The sequence below is a fragment of the Giraffa tippelskirchi genome, chromosome 6 (genome assembly GCF_054371585.1).
Source record: "Giraffa tippelskirchi isolate mGirTip1 chromosome 6, T2T-mGirTip1v1.2.pri, whole genome shotgun sequence".
NCBI lineage: Eukaryota > Metazoa > Chordata > Mammalia > Artiodactyla > Giraffidae > Giraffa > Giraffa tippelskirchi.
In genome coordinates, this window is record NC_137280.1 from 87,669,424 (window position 1) to 87,689,432 (window position 20,009).

General features: G+C 39.4%; 1 pseudogene across 1 annotated transcript in view; it reads right to left on the reverse strand.

The window, feature by feature from the left end:
* The window catches only part of LOC145510836 (olfactory receptor 7A40-like), a 28,342-nt pseudogene extending 8,662 nt beyond the window's left edge, over positions 1-19,680 (reverse strand). Inside the window, exons 1-2 of the transcript XR_014057279.1 lie at positions 19,636-19,680; positions 7,911-8,020 (exon numbers count right to left, since the gene is read on the reverse strand). The product of XR_014057279.1 is annotated as an olfactory receptor 7A40-like (transcript). The remainder of the gene's footprint in view (positions 1-7,910; positions 8,021-19,635) is intronic.
* Between the last annotated feature and the right edge of the window lie 329 nt (positions 19,681-20,009).

The following is a 20,009-nucleotide window of genomic DNA, read 5'->3' on the forward strand; positions in this document are numbered from 1 at the left end:
GGGAAACAGTGGTGAGCTAAGTTATATTGGAAATGAGTTCAGTTCAGTTCAGTTCAGTTTAGTTCAGTTCAGTCGCTCAGTCGTGTCCGACTCTTTGCAACCCCATGCACTGCAGCACGCCAGACTTCCCTGTCTATCACCAACTCCCGGAGCTTACTCAAACTCATGTCCATCGAGTTGGTGATGCCATCCAACTATCTCATCCTCTGTCGTCCCTTTCTCCTCCCGCCTTCAATCTTTCCCAGCATCAGGGTCTTTTCCAATGAGTCAGTTCTTCACATCAGGTGGCCAAAGTATTGGAGTTTCAGCTTCAGCCTGTCTTTCCAATGAACATTCAGGACTGATTTCCTTTAGGATGGACTGATTGGATCTTCTTGCAGTCCAAGGGACTCTCAAGAGTCTTCTCCAACACCACAGTTCAAAAGCATCAATTCTTCAGTGCTCAGCTTTCTTTAGAGTCCAACTCTCACATCCATACATGACTACTGGAAAAACAATAACTTTGACTAGTCGGACCTTTGTTGGCAAAGTAATGTCTCTGCTTTTTTATAGTAGAGATTATAAAATTAAAGGCAACAGAATTGTACATAATTACTGTGCTCAAGTTGATAAATTTGTATTCCACCATAATATAGATTAACAATTATGATGCTTCTATATGTGTATACTGGAACAGAACAATTAAATGGATGACAGATGGGGAAACCCAGAATCTCACTATTGCAGTGGTGTTTACACATAAGAAAGGGGACTGGGTTGGAGTAAGCTCTATGATAATAAATTTGAGTTAGAGACATAAATACACAGGTTATACATATATAGGTACATACACAGATTAGTATATGCCTTTCCTGGTAGTTCAGTGGTAAAGAATCTGCTTGCCAATGCAGGAGACCTGGATTTAATCCCTGGGTCAGCAAGATCCCCTGGAGGAGAGCATGGCAACCCACCCCAGTGTTCTTGCCTGAAGAATCTCATGGACAGAGAAACCTGGCAGGCTACAGTCCATGGGAGCCCGAAGAGTTGGAACAACTGAGTGACAAAACATGTATGCATGCACACAGGTTAGTATACACACAAGTTGTTATTTAGGTGCTAAGTCATATCCAAATCTTTTGTGATGCTGTGGACTGTAACCCACCAGACTCCTCTGTCCATGGGATTTCCCAGGCAAGAATACTGGAATGGGTTGCCATTTCTTCCTCTAGGTGATCTTCTCTGCCCAGGGAATCAAACCTGTGTTTCCTACATTGCAAGCAGATTCTTTACCACTGAGCCATCATGGAAGCCAAACACACATACATATATACCCTTGTTTATCAACTAGAGGTCCTAAAGACTCCAGTAGAAACAGACAACTGGAGTCCAGATTTGTTTTTGTTTATTAGTTTGTTTTGGCTGTGTTGCACATATGTGGGATCTTAGTTCTCTGCCCAGAGTTCTTAGTTCCCCAACCAGGGATCAAACTCCCCTGCACCGGAAGCTTTCAGTCTTAACCACTGAACTACCAGGAAAAGTCCTAGATCTTGATTTCTAATACAATTCACGAATAGAATGAACCACGACTTCTTGGATGAATGACTATTTTTAGGCCTGGAGCTGGAAATATGCAAGATGAGCCTGGATCATCTTATAGTGCCATAAATAAGAGAGATTAAAAAAAATTTGCTATTATGGGGATATATTATATCAAAGGGACATAAGAGCCATCTGAAAGAACTCCTAATGGCCAAAATTATCTTTTTAAAAAGATATAACTACAGAAGAAATGTATCTAAAGTGGACTTGATGAAGATGGAGAATTTCTTCGGTTCATCAAAAGACACCATTGAGAGAGTAAGAATAAGGAGATAGTTTCAATGCCAGTATTTGACAAAAAAAAAACCTCTAGAATATACAAAGAACTCTTATAAACAGAAAATAAATACAACCAAATGGAGAGTTGAGTAAAGTCTTGAGTTTCACAGAAGATATGCAAATGATCAATATGTGTATGAAGGTGTGTGAAACATCGTTAGTCATCAGAAAAGGGGAAATGGAAATCACAAAAAAAAAAAGTCCCTAAGTGCAATGTTGTTGCTTGTATTTGATTATCAAATAGGAAAAGAATATTAGTGGAGGGAAATGGTGAAATCCAAATAAAGTCTATAGTTTAGCTAATAATAACATATTTCTCATCGTTTTCATCAATGTTAATTTCTAACTGTTGACAAAAGTATCGTTCTGTAACACTTTAACACAGGAAAAGCTGGGTGAAAGACATACAGGAATTTTCTCTACCAACTTTGCAGCTTTTCTAGAAATACAAAATAATTTTGAAATAATGTTTATTTTCAGAAATGTTTTAAAATCTACTACACACTACATACTCACAAGAATAACTAAAATTTAAATGATGGAAAACAGTAAGCATAACAGAACATGTGGACAACTGGAGCTCATACATTGATGATAGAAATAAAAACCAGCAACCCTCTTTAAAAAAATTATTCAGCAGTGTCTATGAAAATTATATCTACACTCTAATCCATCAATTTCATTCTTAAAAACCCCAAAGAACTGAATGCATAAGTGCACAAAAGATGTACAAGTGTGTTCATTGCAGCTTGATTTATAGTAACAACAGTAAAAAAAAAACTGAAAACAATCCAAATGACCATGAATCAAGTGAACAAATAAACTGTAGTGCTTTCACACAATGGAATGCTACCCAAGATTAGAAAAGGACAAAGTATGTTACACACTAATATGGGTGGTTATCACAAACGTAACACTGAGTGAAAGAAACCAGACACAGAAGACACATACTGTTTGTATTCAGTTATAAAAGATTTTTTAAAAAATATTAATAGATAAAGTTAATCTATGGGCTTAGAAATTAGAATGAAGTGAAAGAGGCTCAGTCATGTGTGATTCTTTGTGACCCCATGGACTATGTAGCCTGCCAGGCTCCTCTGTCCATGGAATCCTCCAAACAAGAATACTGGAGTTGGTTGCCATTCTCTTCTCCAGGGGATCTTCCCAACTCACGGATCAAACCCAGGTCTCCCGCATTGCAGGCAGATTCTTTATCATCTGAGCCACCAGGGAAGCCGGTGGTGACTTTTGTTAAAAATAAAAAAAAAAAAGAATAAAGTACAAGTTAAGAGGAGGAATGAGAAAGGGTAGTGTCCATGTTGTTTTCCTGATAATAGCATTGACTATGTATGTTCATTATATGATAACTCATTAACACATTTAAAAATGTAGGATATATTTTTCCTGGCCCTGAAATCTTAATTATAGTACAACTTAATACTCCAGTTAATATACCTTCTTATTAATTATACTGGAGTATACTTGATTTAGTTTCTGCTATACAGCAAAGTTAATCAGTTTTATATATATATATATATATATATATATATATGTTCTTTTTTAGACTTCCTTCCAGTTTAGGTCACTGCAAAGCATTGAGTAGACTTCCTGTGCTATACAGTAGGTTCTCATTAATTATCTATTTTATACATATTGTTGTTCAGTAGCTAAGTCGTGTCCAACTTTTTGAGACCCCAGAGACTACAAGCACACCAGACTCCTCTGTTCTCCACTATCTCCCTGAGTTTGCTCAGATTCATGTCCATTGAGTTGGTGATGCTATCTAACCATCTCATCCTGCAACATCTCTTTCTCCTTTTGCCTCAATCTTTCCCAGAATCAGAGTCTTTTCCAATGAGTCAGCTCTTTGTATTGGAACTTCAGAAACAGTCCTTTCAATGAACATCCAGGGTTTATTTCCTTTAGGATTGAGTGGCTTGATCTCCCTATAGGCCATGGGATTCTCAAGAGTCTTCAACACCACAATTCAAAAGCATCAGTTCTTCCAAGCCTAGCATCCTTTATGGACTAGCCCTCACATCTGCACATAATTAATTGACCAGCTTGTACATTTGGAAGTTCTTGATTAAAGTATTGCTGAAGCCTAGCTTTAAGGATTTTGAGCATAACCTTGCTAGCATATGAAATGAGTGCACTTGTACAGTAGTTGGAACATTCTTTGGCATTGCCCTTCTTTGGGATTGAAATGAAAACTGACCTTTTCCAGTCCTATGGCCACTGCTAACTTTTCCAAGTTTGCTGACATATTGAATGAAGCATTTTAACAGCATCATATTTTAGGATTTTAAATAGCTCCACTGGAACTTCTTCACCTACACTAGATTATTTTTTGTAGTAATTCTTCCCAAGGCCCACTTGACTTTACACTCCAGGATGTCCAGTTCTAGGGGAGTGACCCATCATTATCTGGGTCATTAAGACCTTTCTTGTATAGTTCTTTTGTGCAATCTTGCCATCTCTTCTTAATACATATTACACAGAACATAATACATAGTAGTGTTTATACATCAAAAGGACAAGACTAGTGCCATTAGCAGAGATGCAGATGGACCTAGAGATTGTCACACAGAGAGAAGTAACTCATAAAGAGAAAAACAAATGTTACATTAATATAAAATCACTTATATGTGGAATCTAGAAAAGTGGCACAGATGAACTTATTTGCAAATCAGAAATAGAGTCACAGATATAGCAAATAAACTTATAGCTACTGAGTGGAGAAGGGAGTGGGATGTATTAGGAAACTGGGATTGCCATGTAGAATTCATTTTAATCAAGACATTTTTATTGGTTTATAGCATTATATGTTTTATGTATTGATATGTTTCAACTTCTGAATACACTACATTTGACAACCACTGATGGTGTACTTTCCATTCAGCACCACCCTCTTGAACTCTCTTACCTATTTTTCCCTCCCCCTACTCCTCTTTCTGTTTGGAACAATTACACTGTTGTCTTATACATGTGTTTAAAATATTATACTTTATTCTAATAAATTTCTAAAATTTAGATAAATAGACAAATTTTTTAGAAACCATGATTCATCACAATCAATACTAAAAAAAAAGATACAGAAGGTTTGCAGCACTATAATTTTCTTTAGCTTTACTGAGGTATAATTGACAAATAAAAATTGTATATAGTTAAGTGTTACAATATGATCCTTTGATATATGGATACATTATGAAATGACTATCACAATCAAGATAATTAACATAGCCATCACCTCATATAGTTGTTTTTCATTTTTTTTCTTTTGTGAGAACAATTAAAATTTCCTCTCTGATATGCTCAGCATCACTCATTACTAGAGAAATATAAATCAAAACTATAGTGAGATATCACTTCATCCCAGACAGAATGGCCATAATCAAAAATTCCAAAAACAACAAGGGCTGGAGAGGGCATGGAGAAAAGGGAATCCTCCCACAATGCAGATCAGAATGTAAATTGATACAGCCACTGTAGAAGACAGTATAGAGATTCCTTAAATAATTAGGAATAAAACCACCATATGATCCAGCAATACCACTTCTAGGCATATGCCTGAAGAAACCAAAACTGAAAAGGACATATGTACCCCCAAAGTTCATTGCAGCACTATTTACAATAGCCAGGAGTTGGAAGCAACTAGATGTCCATTGACAGATGAATAGATAAAGACTCTGTGGCACATATATACAATGGAATACTACTCAGCCATAAAAAGTAACACATTTGAGTCAGTTCTAATGAGGTGGATGAACCTAGAGCCTATTATACAGAGTGAAACAAATATCTTATATTAATGCATATGTATGGAATCTAGAAGGATGGTACTGTCAAATCTGTTCACAGAACAGCAATGGAGACACAGACATAGAGAACAGACTCATGGACAAGGGTGGGGAAGAAGAGGGAGATGGTGAGTTAAATGGAGAGAGTAGTATGGATGCATATACACTAACATATGTACAGACATAGCCAATGGGAATTTCTCTATGACTCAGGGAACTCAAACTTGGGCTGTACAAAAACCAAGAGGTATGGGAATAGGTGGGAGATGGGAGGAAGACTCAAGGAGGGGATGTATGTACACCCATGGTTAATTCATGTTGAGGTATGACAGAAATCAAACCAATATTGTAAACCAATTATCAATCAATTAAAAATAAATAAATATTTTTAAAAATTCACTCTCTGAGCAAATTTCAAGTATATAATTATAATACAGTATAATTATTATCCATTATAAACATACTGTACATCACCAGAACTTACTTACCCTGCATAACTAAAATTTCATGACCTTTAAAAACCAAGATTTCTCTATTTCCCCAACTCCCAGCTCCTGACAACCAACAGAGACTTTAACACCTCACTAACACTGATCAGAGTGATCATCCAGACAGAAGGCCATTAAAGCAACAGAAGTCCTAAATGCCACAATAGAGCAGTTGAAGACCTAATTCATATTTACAATACATTATATCCAACAAGAACCAGAGTACACAATCCTCTTTAGGAATGTACACAAATCATTCTCCAGGATAGATCACATGAGTGTATATCTGTCTGCTCAGTTGCGTCCTGCTCTTTGTGACCCTATAGACTGTAGCCTAGCAGGGTCTTCTCTCCATGGGATTTTCCAGGCAAGAATACTATAGTGGGCTGCCATTTCCTTCTCGAATAGGCTACATGTCACAAAACAAGTCTCAATAAGTTTAAGAGGATAGAAAATGTATCAAACATCTTTTCCTATTACAATGATATAAAATTAGAAGTCAAGTACAGAAAAAAATCATGAGAAAAGAGCAAACATGTGATGACTTAACAACATGCTACTAAAAAACCAATGAGTCAAGGATTAAAATCTGAGAAGAAATAAGAAAATATCTTGACACACACAAAAAAAGAAAGAAAATACACCATTCCAAAATTTTAGGGATGCAGTAAAGGCATTTCTAAGGGAGAAGTTCATAATGACACAGGTCTATATCAGGAAGCAAACTCTCAAATTATCTGACATACACAAAAAAGAATTAGAAAAAGAAGAAAAAACAAACCCTGAAGTTAGCAAAAGGAAGAAACCACAAAAGAGTCTGAATTTTCAAAACAACCTTGAAAAAGTAATTACCTTCCAAGACTTCACTATACTACAAATCTATAGTAATCAAAACAGCATAGTCCTGGCACAAAAACAGACACATAGATCAGTGGAAAAGAATAGAAACCCCAGAAATAAAGTCACACACCTAGGGCTAATTAATCTATGATAAAGTGGACAAGAATATACAATGGAGAAAAAACAGTCTCTTCAACAAGTGTTGCTGGGAAAACTAAACAGTCACATATAAAACAATGAGATTAGAACGTTTCCTCACTCCATATACAAATATAAACTCAAAACGGTGTAAAGATCTAAATGCAAGACATGAAACAATCAAGCTCCTAGAAGAGGACATAGGCCAAACAGTCTTTAACATAAATTACAGTAATATTTTCTTGTTTCAGTCCCTGGAGGCAAAAACATAACAGCAAGAATAATGAAAATTGACTATAACTACAATAAACAGGTATTTCTAGTACTAAATAATATATTCCTCAATGTCTACTATTATTCTATATACATTGCTAAGTATTCAATCAATATTTATGCAACACAAGCAAAAGCACAAAAAAACAACTCATGAAGAGATCAACAGAACCATACTTAAACTAACAGTCAGGAAATTAAAAATAACAAGGGCAACCCACTCCAGTACTCTTGACTGGAAAACCCCATGGACGGAGGAACCTGGTAGGCTGCAGTCCATGGGGTAGCTAAGAGTCTGACACGACTGAGCAACTTCACTTTCACTTTTCACTTTCGTGCATTGGAGAAGGAAATGGCAACCCACTCCAGTGTTCTTGCCTGGAGAATCCCAGGGATGGTGGAGCCTGGTGGGCTGCCGTCTATGGGGTCACACAGGGTCGGACACGACTGAAGCGACTTAGCAGCAGCAGCAGCATGAATAATATATTAAAGGCTGTAGAGCAGTAGCGCTCACCTAAGGGACAACTTGGCCTCAGGAAATGTTTGGCAACTTCCGGAGACAACTTTGGCATCACAGACAACGTTGGTATTAGTGAACAAAAGCAAGGGATTCTGTTTAGCATTCTACAATGCAGAGGACACACTCCCAGTCACAAAGAATTATACAGCCACCCCCCAAATGTCAGTAATGCTGAGCTTGAGAAACTCTGACCTTATTTTCTACAAATACTAAACACGGCTATCTTCCTTTTGCCACTGGATGCAGAAAATTTTCTACAGAATCATGAGTGGTAAAGAGAAAGTAGCTTTTAATAGGAAATTCAATGTTCTCTTTCTTTCCCTAAGATTGAGAAACCCTGTTCTCCCGGCAAAAGTGGACAGCATATATGAACACATGAGAAATTTCAAAAGACAATGAAGGCCAACATTTTAAATTTTATATTACCATACTTTTAAAAAATATCTAGTCATAGAAAAAATTGACAAATTTTACTACTCAAATGTTTCAATAATTAAAGGCACCATTTACAAAGACTGAAGACAGGTTAAAGTATTTGCAATGTTAGTAAGATACCAATACACATAATGTATTAAGAAGTGTAAAATTCAATAATAAAAAGACTAGCAAAAAGAGATATTTATAAGTAATTAACAAAAATAAAAACAAATTGCTTTAAAAATACCTAGTAATCAAAGTATTAATTGGAATTAATACAAGGAGCAAATATGGCCATGCATTAGATTAGAAAAATCTACAGATCTGAGTAACATTCAGTATCAGTTACACCAGGGTAAAATGGATATTCGTTTATGGTACTAAGGTAAGTTTATATAGACACTTCACTCAGGAATTTGGTAGTAGCTATGGACATTTAAGATGCACAGACCCTAGGGTTCAGCAATCCTACTTTTAAAATCTTAATTCAAGAAACATTCCTATGATTGCAGAATATATTTACAAAAAGGTTTTTTGCATTACAGTCACAAGATAGAAATATTGAAAGGTAGGTGAGCAAAACAATGTACACCAAGAGTGAATCCTAATGTAAAATATGGACTTTGGTTGATCATGATGCATCAATACAGGTTCATAACTTGTAACAAATATGCCACTCTGGTGAGCAATACTGGTAACAGGAGAAGCTGTACATGTCTGGAGGCAAGGGAAATATGAGAAAACCTCTGTACCTTCCTTTATTTTGCTGTGACTGAAAACTTATCTAAATAATACTGCCCCAAAAATGAGCAATTTGGTTGACACCCAAATCTCTTGCAGTTTTCCACTTGGCCTTCTCAATTGCCCCTGAAACTACAACATTAATGTGGTCATTATCACCTCTTTGTTCTGAAATCACTGGTTGGCTGGGAGAATCTTTCTGATGGTAATCCAATGCAAAAACATAAGCTTTTTGTGTATGTTTGGGCTTTAAATGTGTATATCAGTAGCCATTAATTTTATATAAATATTAGTTAATTATAAGTATCTATATACTTAAGTAAAAATATATACTTCCAAATTAAAACCAATGTTTTTTGGAGTTTTCTGAGAACTCTAAATTTTAGCATTCTACAAAAAAAAAAAAAACCGCCTCAATGCTTGACAAGGTTGGAGAGTTCTTGCAGTCTAGAGTTTGTAGAAAAGGATGCTTCATCAAATGTAAAAAATCAAAATTGTTTACAGTTGGTTATATTTTCAAATTACTTAGATTCTTAGCTTTTAACTAAAATTGTTCTCTTAATTTGTTTTAAATATTCAAGCATCCATTCATTAAAAAATGTCAAAATAAATGTAGATATATCTCTATGAATAGAAAAGGATAAAATGCATGTATCTGTAGCATAGCTTCTATAAAGACAAGAAAAGATTTTCAATGTGTATATAGTTGAGTGTAAAAAAAGCAACTTGAAATACAATGGGCATACTATTATTGAGTTAATTCTTATAAAGAGTAAAATATTCTATTTTTACAGGTGCAAAGCAAAGAGCCTAAGTTTGGGGCAGTGATTAGAGGCATGATAACTTCTGTAATGTATGAGATGTTTCAGCAAGATATATTTTACTAATGTGATTAACAGGTTATGTGTTAAAAAGCAGAGACATTACTTTGCCGACAAATGTCTGTCTAGTCAAAGCTATGGTTTTTCCAGTAGTCATGTGAGAATTGGACCAAAAAAAAAGGCTGAGTGCCAAAGAACTGATGCTTTCCAACTGTGGTGCTGGAGAAGACTCTTGAGAATCCCTTGGACAGCAAGGAGATCAAACCAGTCAATCCTAAAGGAAATCAACCTTGAATATTCATTGGAAGATCTGATGCTGAAGCTAAAGCTTCAATACTTTTGCCACCTGATGCAAAGAGCCAAATCATTGGAAAAGACCCTGATACTGGGAAAGTTTGAAGGCAAATGGAGAAGAGTGCAGCAGAGGATAAGGTGCTTAGATAGCATCACTGACTCAATGGACATGAATCTGAACAAACTCCAGGAGATAGTGAAGGACAGGGAAGCCTGGCATGAAGCAGTCCATGGGGTTGCAAAGAGTCAGACACAACTTAGCAATTGAATGACAACAGCAAGTTTTGTCTTGAGTTTATAAGATAGAATACACATCCTAGTCATAAAAAATAAGAATTCTGCTGAGGCCACTGAGATAGGGACAGTGTTCAAGAAGCAATTTGACACAATTTCTCAGTTCTAGTAAGTTATTTAAAATTACAACATAAGCACTTAGTGCCTGTGTGAAGTGAAACTGTTAGTCACTCATCGTATCCAATTCTTTGAGACCTCATGTATGTAGCCCACCAGGCTCCTCTCTCCATGGAATTCTCCAGGCAAGAATACTGGAGTGGGTAGCCATTCCCTTCTCCAAGGATCTTCCAACCCAGGAATCGAACCTATGTCTCCTTAATTGCAGGCAGATTTCTTACTGTCTGAGCCACCAAGGCAGCCCCAGTGCATGTGTACTTCACAATAAATAGAATATAAAGAATAAGAGATAACTTCTGAGTGTTTGGATAAATAATTCAAGCGTTCTCAGTGACTGCTGGTGTTTTGACAGAAAGAGCAAAGAGAAATGCAAAAAAAGAAGAAGAAGAAGAAGAATACTAAAATTTATAAGAAAGAACAGTAGACTGGGAACACAGACATCTCTGGGGTACCAGGTCTTATCTGTCTGGCTGTAGGGAGCCACAATTCTCACCTAAGTGTGGGAGTCACGACGCTCAGAGTGGAGGGGGAACCATAAGATAATGTTACCGAAAGGAGGGTGTGGGATCCAGCTGCTCACCACTCAAAAGCCAATAAACAGGCCAGGATGGTAAAGGAAAATTCGCTTTATTTCAGATGCTGGCAAGTGTGTGGGGGGAGGGTGGAAGACACCTGTCCAAAGGCCGACACCCCTCCCTCGACAAACAGCGGGTAAGGCTTTTATAGACAGATTGTCGGGGCGGGGTGCTACATGCAGTCATCTCTAACAGTCATCTCCGGATTGGTTATCAGTGATCTGATCAGCATCATCTTGAATGTTTTAGGTACCGTCTCAGATTCTTTGGGACCCGATGGACTGTAATCCACCAGGCTTCTCTGTACATGGGATTTCCCAGATAAGAATACTAGAGCAAGTTGCTAATGTCTTCTCCAGGGGATCTTCCCAGCCCAGGGATTGAACCCGCATCTCCTGCTAGGCAGGCGGATTCTTTACCAATAAGTGACCTGGGAAGCCCTGATTTAAATGTTAATCTCATTTTAAAAAAGCAAAACAAAATTCCGCAGCAGCATCTAGACTAGTGTTTGACAAAATATCTGGGTACTATGGCTGAGACAAGCCTGATAAACTATTTTTTTTCAGAAGAGTGGAAAACCAACCTATTTGAAAACTCTAATGGCATAAGTAAAACACCATTACTTAGTCTATAGGCTTTATGTGGGACAGAATGATTTGAAGGAAACCACTCCAGTATTCTTGTCTGGAAAATTCCATGGACAGAGGAGCTTAGTGGGCTGCAGCCTATAGGGAGGCAAAGAATCGGACACAACTGAGCAACTAACACTTCCAGTAGTGAATTGGTGAAAAAAAGTATCAGAAAGGTCAGCTTAATTCTGATGAATCTTTATTTTCCTCACTGTTTAGAATAATACCTGTTACCTAGTAAGTCAAGTGCTCCTTATATGTTGTCCTCATTGCTTGTAAATTGTTTCCTGGTTTTTATGAGAATGGACACATCTCTTATCTTCTGATATAATGCTGGGCACATTTGGGGAAAATTCTGTGCAGACCCATAGATCATAAAAAATTTTCGTAGGGTTCACTGGCTCACATGGATAAGATGACAGACTCTAATACGTGGTCCACATATTGCCTATAAGAGTACATTTTATCTTTTCACCCATAGTTATTTTCTTTTTTATTTATTTTTTTAAAACTTTTACTTTGTATTGGAGTGTAGCCAATTAGGGGCTTCCCAGGTAGCACAGATGGTAAATAACCCACCTACCAATGCAGGAGACATAATGAGATATGGGTTCGATCCCTGGGTCAAGAAGATCCCGTGGAGAAGTGAACAGCAACCCACTCCAGTATCTTTGTCTGGAGAATTTCGCGGACAAAGGAGCCTGACGGGCTGCAGTCCATGGGGTTGCAAACAGTAAGACACGACCGAGCGATTAACACATACACACATATCCAATTAATAATGTTGTGATAGCTTCAGGTGGACAGTGAAGGGACTCGGCCATACATGTACATGTATCCATTCTCCCCTGAACTCCCTCCCATCCAGGTTGCCACATAACATTGAGCAGAATTCCCTGTGCTGTGCAGTAGGTCCCTGTTAGTTATACATTTTAAATATAGCAGTGTGTACGTGTACATCCCCAACTCCCTAACTATCCCTTCCCTCCATTCTTTCCCCCCAGGCAACCATAAGTTCATTCTCTATGTCTATGAGACTCTTTCTGCTTTGTAAGTAAGCTAATTTGTATTATTTCTGTTTAGATTCCACATATTAGGGTTCTTTTCATAACAGAAAACTTAATCAGTAACTCATTTTCTCAGACCAAACTGGGAGATCAAGAAAAAAGGCTGTGCTCTCGATACACTATAGCAGGACCAGGAGTTCACTTGGAAGGAACCATAGAAGTCATTTGACTTCCCTGGTGGCTCAGATGGTAAAGAATCTGCTGAAATGCAAGAGACCCAGATTTGATTCCTGGATGGGGAAGATACCCTGGAGAAAGGAATGGCTACCTACTCCAGTATTCTTGCCTGGAGAATTCCATGGACAGAGGAATTAACTGGTGGGCTACAGTCCTTGGGGTCACAAAGAGTCAGACATGACTGAGCCATTAACTCTTTCAGTTTCATAGAAGTTATTCATTTTATATGTGGAGAGGCCATTTAACAAGGTGATAGTGACTCTACCTTAGTTCTTCTACCTTAGAAGTTGCCTTAGTTCTTACTCTCACATACTCTAAACTCCCTGTCTCCTGATTCCAGGGCTCCATACCCTGCTGATGTAATTGTGAGCTAGGGTTTCAACTCAGGGCTGTTTCACTTCTACTACCCTACTCATCTGTGTCATGTATGTTAAACGTGAGGAGAGATCCTGAAAGAGAAATCTTCAGAGCAGACTTCTGCCATTGTCAGAGAACAAAGAACCTAGGTACACCAATCTAAAGAGCTTTGTCCTCCACAATTTAACACTTTCACTGGAAGAGGTTGGAATTTCAAAGATGTGTTGCTGACATCAGCTGTTGGTCTATGTATTACCTGTCCTTTACCTGTAGCACCTGATTTTCCATGAGGACTGTGTCCATTGCTGACTGACTCCTCAAGGAGATCCGAGGCTTGGAGGTGAAAGGCTGAGTTCTTGATTCTGAGTACAGTACAGGAGAATATGATATGCCACTGGAAAGCTGAAGGATACAGGGCCCAGAACCACATCCCCAGGAGGCAAAGGCTATGGGGACAGGAGCTGAAACTGAGTGTGACTCTACTCTGTCATCTTTCTGTTTTTCTGCCCCAGGATTCTTGATTCTGCTGTTTTTGCCATTGGAATCCACATCATTGAACAAGAAACGTAAGTTTGTTCAGCCAGCCCCATTAGTGACATAAGCTGTGGAGCATATGCTGGGGTCTGTGTCTTCTTACCAACAAAAGAAGAAGAAAGTAGGCTTATCCTGAATGTAAGGTTCAGACACAGTTTTATGAATGTAAGAGAAGCTATTCCTCCCCACCCCAACATGCCCAGAAGTTTTTGTCTCTTCCTATTCCAAGAGAGGGCTTTCCAGGTGACTCAGTGGTAAAGAATGTACCTGCCAATGCAAGAGACACAGGTTTAATTCCTGAATCAAGAAGATCCCCTGGAGGAGGAAAATGGTGACTCACTCTGTCATTCTTGCCAGGAGAATCCCATGGAGTCTGATGGGCTAAAGTCCATGGGGTCACAAAGAGTCAGACATGACTTAGTGACTAAACAACAATAACTTCCAATGGAAGTCACCCCATCCATTCCTTCCCTTCCTCTACTACTATATCACCAGCTTGAAGCAGATTTTGTTCATTCCTTGACCTTTTGACTAAGTCTCCATCCCCACTGCTTCTTCCCTCACAGCCTGCGCTTGGTGGTGCCCTCCAAACCCTCCATGTGTCAACACTGATGCCTGCCGCTGCATTCCAGGATTCAGTTCTGCATCTGAGGACAGCTTCACCAGCCCCTTGAAGAGTTGCCATGGTACAGAGCCTCAGGGTGGTGGAAATGCTCAGACAGATTTGGGGAGAGGCTGTGGTACATCTATAGCATTCAGCCCTGAGGGCAGCACAGTAGCACTTTGTTGAGAATAAGAAAGGAGACACTTTAAGAAAGTGCTGGAGTCCTGCTCCAGCTGGTCCAGGGGTACCCAAGGGATGAACAGCGTCGGCAAAAAGAAAGAAAGAAAGACACAGAGTCTTTTGAAGGTTCAGAGATGATCCTTCCTTTATTGCTCTAAGTTTCTGCTTATACAGCACATGTTTTAGGTCAGTAACCTTTGTAATGATTCTTTTGCAATATTTTCCTATTCAGATGATTTATCTCTTGATTCTAAGATGTAAAGGTTCTTTCCTGGTCTTTTGTTACATTTCAGTTACATTTTTACCCCGAAATCTATTCTTATTTTACTAAAAACATGATCCATGATGTCATAAATCATATTGTTCTATCTACTTCAGCAAACACAGAGTCTTGCTTCAGGGAATAAGCACTACAGCGGGGTCTAAGGTCAAGAATCTCTCACAGTACAGCCATTGTCTGTGGGGGTCTGTTTACCGTCTACCCACTATCACAAGACTATTTCTGGCAAAAACAAATCTTTTACAGTCTACCCTGAAACCACCTGCAATAGGACTCACATATTTCCTTTTGTCTGTGTTCAGGTTCTGGGGGGCACAAATATCTCTAGCGTCCCAATCTTTATGAGAAAAGACAATTGGCTTAGTTTCTGTAATTTTTCTTAATACATGATCCAAGTTTTCAGTCAACAATAATAATCTCCTCATGAGGCCAGGTCACAATAGGCTTAGGGCTTGTTTTTTAAATGAACATGGCCTTATTCCCTGGCTGAGTGTTAGAGACCCATCAGCCAGGGGCCTCAGTAGGTTTAATCATTTTGGGAATATTTCTTTGGGACAGAGCATCATTTTTCTTTTCCCTAAACTCTCGTGAAATCACTACAGAAGCCCCTTTAAATCATGCCAACAAAGAAAGAAACACAGCTAGCCACAACAAAGGCATAGAAACAGGAAGGAATGAAGGTTCCAATCCTGGAGAGAAACCGCTTTGCAATTTCTTCTTGAGTGGTGCCGTGACTTTGTCATCCGGCAGTAGATCCAGAATGGCTCCCAACAAGAAAGCATGAAGGAAGTGGGCAGTTCCAGAGGGACTGCAAATTTAATTGATACCAACAATGGGAAAAAGTCCTTTCCTCCACATCATCACTAACACTTGTTCTTTCTTGTCTTTTTGATAATAGTTATTCTAACAAGTGTGAGGTGATATCTGATTCTGGTTTTGATTTCCATTTCATTGATTGGTGATGTTGAACACCTTTTCATGTACTTGTTGGTCATTTGGTAGTCTTCTTTGGAAAAATGTCTATTCAGATCATCTACCCACTTTTTACTTAATCACTTTGGTTCATTTTTTGCTGTTGAGTTGTATGAGTTCTTTAGATATTTTGGATATTAATCCATTATGTATATGATTTGTAAATTATTATCTGATGTTGTAGATTTTCTTTTCATTTTTTTGATAGATTGCTTTGCTATACAGTCTTTCCTGGTAGCTCAGTTGGTAAAGAATCTGCCTGCAATGCAAGAGACCCCAGTTCAATTCCTGGGTCAGAAAGATCCTCTGGAGAAGGGATAGGCTACCCACTCCAAAACTCTTGGGCCTCCCTTGTGACTCAGCTGGTAAAGAATCTGCCTGCAATGTGGGAGACCTGGGTTCGATCCTTGGGTGGGGAAGATCCCCTGGAGAAGGGAACAGCTACCCACTCCAGTATTCTAGCCTGGAGAATTCCATGGACTGTATAGTCCAAGGAGGGGGACACAACTGAGTGATTTCACTTCATTTTGCTGTACAGAGCTGTGTAGTTTGATGGAGTCCCACCTCTCTAGTTTGCTTTTGTTGCTTTGCTTTTGCTGTCAAATCCAAAAAAAAAAGTTATTGCCAAGACCAATGTCAAGGAGCTTATACAGTATGGTTTTTTCTATGAATTTTATGATTTTAAGGTAGCCTGATTTTTGTAATTAGCAAATTCAGGCTCAAAGAGATTAAGTGACATCCAAAGTTTTAAAACTAATAAGGTAGTAGAAACAGACCATGCCTAAAACCAAGGAGTTTTAATTCTTCAACAAAATAGAACCACAAAAGGAAATTATTCAACATAAAGTTAAGATGAAAACTTTTGTTATGGGCATTTTACTGCAATTTTTTAAAAATGAGAGAAAAGAAAATTATATGATTTTGCATCAAAAAATACTCTTCATCTACTCAAAATAGTCTGAGTTATTGGTAATAAAATAAATTATTCCTAGCCTATTTGAAACAATGAGTAAAAAAAAAAATACCTACAATATTCTAGGATACTAGACTTCTGGGTGATTTCTCCCCCCCCTTTTTTTTTAACTTTTTCTCTGTTTTCTAAGTATCCATGTATTATTTAAAATTTGGGAGAAAGTAAATTTTATCAAAGAAAAAAAAAAGATGTTGTGATTACTGCACAGCCCTTACTTGACCCTGAAAGTATCTGAAAGATTCCTTTGTGCACTTACATGTGTGTGTCTCAGGAAGATATGCAGACTCTTGAACATGGAGATGAAATCTGGCTGCTGCTGTAACTGGATTCCTGGATGCACACTTGTCAGGTTAAGGGATTTCCTATCCTCATGTCTTCCCCTTCCAGTACTCATTCTCATATGTCTCCACTCCACACCTCCCTATCCCTCAGCCTTTAATATGGGTCTCCAGCCATTGCCATCATCTGAGAGGAGGAAGTCTCAGTGCTTAGATGGGGGTCGAACAGGAATTCCTCAGCTGTGCATCCCTCCCCCTTCCATTCATATCCTTATGTTAATACTACCCACAACCTGGACCTGGGGCCTTAGAAGGGAACGTCAAGAGTCTGGATAAGAAACTCTGACCTGGGGAAGACCAGTTGTCTTCCCTGGCTGATCATGACCCTGTGAGTCCTTCCAGGCTCTAAACGTCTTTGGCCCCCTGGCTGGAAAGAGCTCATACATGTACTAGGGCCAAATATCCTATTCCTGCATTTTTACTAAGTTGTTGTTGTTCTTAGCATTGGTGTCCAGCACTTGCTCTATGGTTCCCTGACCTATTCCAGGGGGACCTGGCTCATGGGCACCTTTCCTCCTAAGTTTAGGAACAGGGAGATGTAAAATGCCAGAGAACACCTGCAGTGACTCAGCTATGAGCTGCTTCCTCTTTCCCATGTATAACAGGCTCTGATAAAATGAGATTTCTACAGAAGTGGAGAGAACAAGTCTCCCTTAGAGACCTCCTGGGGCATCTCGAGAAGTCTTAACATTGAGAGCTGGGGGAGTGCCTGATGAAGATTGTGGGATGTACTAGGGCTGCTATGACTAAAGTGGAGGTGGAGGGGATCAATGGGTAGGAGCCTGATCACCTAGCCCTAACCTCAGCTGTAAATGATGAATATCACTCTGGACAATCCTCCAGCCATGACTGCCTCCATTTCCTCAGCATCGTGGGAAGCCTTCAGTGTCACTGTCACTCACAGTCAGGAATGATTGGAGCTCACATGCATGTCCCTGATGATGCAAACAGCAACCAAGAGGATGTTCTGGAACCAAGTCATTTTTTCTGTCTACCCCAAAAGGCCTGCAGCAGGGATGCAGACCTCCTCCCAGTCCCCATATGGCACAGCAGAGTGTTTGAATCAAGGTTCATGCAGATCCAGTCAGAGAGCAGGGATGAACAGAACAGTAAGCCAGCTTTCTGGAGCAACTGGTGCTAGTTCAGCCTAACCCTACAAGAGCTAATGAGGAGCTGAGTCAGTTCAGTCCTTGTGTAAAGATCAAGATGGAGGTGAGTGCCATGTGAATTCACAATGGAATTCCTACCTTTGAGAGATGACCTTTTGTCCTGTTGTGTTCCAGACATCAACAAGTGTGGACCATCATGGAAAGTGTCCTGTGGAATATATGTAGACTGCCAGAACTTTAACAACACACAGCATCAATGCAGAGGAAACAGAACTCTTTCTCAAAAAGAATTTGAGAATGAGTGTACTAAGAAAACTTTTGGTAAGAAAGAACCCATTTCTTTCATTTCCTCACTCATTAAGTTTGGCCACTTACTCCAGGCCACAGAGGTCTGTTCTCAGCACCTACTGGTATCCCCTCTCTCTCCAAACCCCAAGGATCAGAACCCCACACAGAGTGTCATTTCTGCAATATTGGATGCCCCCTTGACACTTGGCATCTTATTTTCTCAAAATAAACAGAGGAGTGACATTCAAGACATTTCAGGTGTTGACATCCAGTGTAATGAGTCCCAGGGCACTATCTGTATTCTTCATCATTAATTGCCAAGATTAGACTTTTCTCACCTGGTTCCCATACAGGTTTGGGCAAGCTAGGGGTCCTTTCAGACACTCCTGGGATGATGGACCTGAGAACTCTGTCTAGAAATGTTGGAAGGGGGATATTCAAGGGTGGTCCCATCTTCCCCAGCCAGCCCTGCCCCTGGATAACCTTACCCAGTTCCTTGGCCACTCAGCCTTTGTCTATTTCACTATGCAAGTATCCACCATGCCCCTGACCAATAATTTCAATTAAAAAGCCTATGGGAAACTCAAATGACCTGGGACCTGGGAGGATGTTATGTCAGAATGGGTAGGTGACATGAACCACACCACATATACTCAAAGTGGCTCCCATCAGGCACAGATGGAAAGAGAGAGTGTCACTGGGCTTCATTGTCTTAGCCCAACTCTCTACATAGGAGGTCAACAAAGGCCCCACATTGACTCAGACCACTTGAGCCTTGTGCAGAAGTAGCCCACAAGTTTGCATCCTTAGTTATATGCCCAGGGCTAAGAAGACAGAAGCACCAGCCACTCCTCATCCATCACCACCTGCTTCCTTCTTCAGCCACCCAGCCCTCAAAGCTGGCCTCACTCAGATGATGAGTCTTATCATTTCATTTCAGTTTGGAAAATACCTTCCACGGGTACAGGAAATGGATCGTCACAGCACCAAGCTGCATGGCTGGAAGTAGACCCCATTGTACTCCCAGCCTGGTCCCCGGTGTCCAGGAGCCTCTGGCCTCTCTGGCATCATCTTTATACTCCTCACCCCTTCCTGAAAGCTTATTGAGGGTCCTGGCTCAGGGATGGGTCTTGGATTAGCTTCATGGAGCTAGAGTCTGAGCTAGCATGGATGAGAGAGCACTATTCTTTCTACAAACGTGTAGCACATGAGGTTCCACAGAGGTTGTGTCTATCAGTGACTGATCCCTCAAGAGGCCTGAGAAATGGAGGGGAAGCGCTAATTCCTTGATTCCAAGTAAAGTACAGGACCCTTAGGAATGTTGCT